At 40.9% G+C, this 2148-nt stretch overlaps 1 long non-coding RNA gene across 1 annotated transcript; it reads right to left on the minus strand.

Moving 5' to 3' along the window:
• Positions 1-1000: 1000 nt before the first annotated feature.
• On the minus strand, positions 1001-2148 carry LOC143806447 (uncharacterized). Its single transcript, XR_013221460.1, has 4 exons — positions 2073-2148; positions 1602-1827; positions 1217-1376; positions 1001-1138 (listed from the first exon to the last, which is right to left on the minus strand). It is a non-coding gene; the product is annotated as an uncharacterized LOC143806447 (long non-coding RNA).

Below are 2148 nucleotides of genomic sequence, written 5' to 3' on the forward strand. Positions count from 1 at the left end.
GCAACTGCAACCAGAAAATGTGGACCGTGTTGTGAAGGCATGCATCTGTCTGCATAATTTTGTGGCCAGACATGAACCCCAGGTGGTTGACCCCGATGAATGTGAGTCGAACCTCATGAGCATTGAATCTACTGCTGTTCGGTCTGCAGCACAAATAATGAGGATCCGTGACCAATTTGCACAGTACTTCATACATGAGGGGCATGTTCCATGGCAAGACAGACACGTGTAAAATTTATTTCAAGTCTGAAGCTGTGTCCTGATGTGTTTTTTGTTTTTTGGGTTTTTTTTATTTCCCATATGTCTTGTAAAATATGTCTTGTAAAATGTTACATTACTGTTATGTTGTGTTCACAGTCATACAAGAATCAGATTTTAAACAGTTTACTTAAGTTTCTGAATTTTTATGAAAGAACAGTTGTGAACTTGTTACATATGATATCCCATAGGGATGTAAAAAAACACACACGAAATTGGGTGGTAAAAAAACAATAAACCAAAGAACGTGAAACACAGTTTGCACCTGGCTGGGGACACTGAGCTGTACTACAGACTCTGGTATTGCGCGGGCGTATTGTCTGCCCAGGTGTATGATGGACTGCTACTTTGTCTCTGATGTTCCATGCTCGTTTCACACCGGGCTCTATATTGAGGGTTGTAGGCCGGCATGTCTATGCTTCTGGTTCTCGATGGAGCTGGCTCCTGGGGTCCCACAAATTCCTCAAGAAGGTCATTCAGTCTTTGCCGAAACAAAAGGTTTCTGTGTGCCGGGATATTTTGTGCTACGGGAACATAGGACAAAAAAAGTAGCTTCCACTCATTTGCAGAATATACAGACTCGCGAGATTGTAAGTCGGTAATTTCCCGCCTCAGGTCTTTCAGTTCACTCCGACACATGTCCTCAACCCGCTGAAGTCCATCGACAATAATGGCATCAGCTTCATCTTTTTGTGAAGCTCGCTTGCGTCCACACACTGATTGCAACCGGGCACTCACACCTGAAGCCACAGTGCTTCTCTCCCCAGATCATGGCTCGCTGATGACAGAGACGTCTTCAGTGCCCGTCTGCTGACTTGGTTCCAGTGGAGATGGCTCCAGTTCTTCTGCCTGTCTAGGCGCGGCGGTACTGCATATCGTGCTGGAACCAAAAAAATATATATATTTAGCTTTAATTTTTAAACAATTTTGTCTCGCACGCAGACTAATTTGTACTTACGAGCGCTGAGACACTGTTTTTTGAAGAAAGAGCAATTGCTCGTAATGCACATACGGGGTCACCCGTTTGGCACCTGATCCACTTGGTACATTTTGACTATTCCGGTAGTCACGGACAAAGCGGTCCCTTATTGATTTCCAACGGGTATGGACCGCATCCGCTGTAATTTTTAAAAAAAGGTAAAAAAAATATATATATATATTAGTAGACAGTTCTTATTTTGATAGTTTAAAAATTGTGTATAGTTAGTTAAGATAGTTGATATATAGCTAGTAGATAGATAGTTGATAGATAGTAATTATAGATGATAGAGAAATAGTTTAGTGTATAGGTAGTTGATAGTTCAGAGATAGATAGTAGACAATTTAACATCACCAATATTTACCAATTTTTTTCTTTGAGGTTGACGACTTCTCCATGTATCGGGGATCGAAGTGAGAGATAATTTGATCCCACAACTTCCGGTTCTTTACTATGTCATGGTGGGAGCTGTCGCTTTGGTCCCATATTGAGGGGTTGGCTTCCACAAGGTTGATCAGTGTCTCATTGTGAATGGTCAACGGCTCTTCATCAACCACAATCCTTTTTTTTTTTTGGCTCGCTGACTTGGACTATGTAAACACAAAGCGTAATGTTGAAAGGTTCAATTATAGATAGATACAGAGATAGATAGATACAGAGATAGATAGATACAGAGATAGATAGATACATAGATAGATACATAGATAGATAGATACATAGATAGATACAGCGAAAGATAGAGAGAGAGAGAGAGATAGTGGATAGATAGTTTATAGATATAGCAGATAGAAAGTGAATAGATAGATTGTAGATACATTTCTAGTTTTATATTTACCACTGGCAGTTGTGGAGACGACAGACGGCGAGGAACCTTCTTCCTCTTGTGTCCTCCGTGTGCCACAACCTATTGT

The sequence above is a fragment of the Ranitomeya variabilis genome, chromosome 2 (assembly GCF_051348905.1).
Source record: "Ranitomeya variabilis isolate aRanVar5 chromosome 2, aRanVar5.hap1, whole genome shotgun sequence".
NCBI lineage: Eukaryota > Metazoa > Chordata > Amphibia > Anura > Dendrobatidae > Ranitomeya > Ranitomeya variabilis.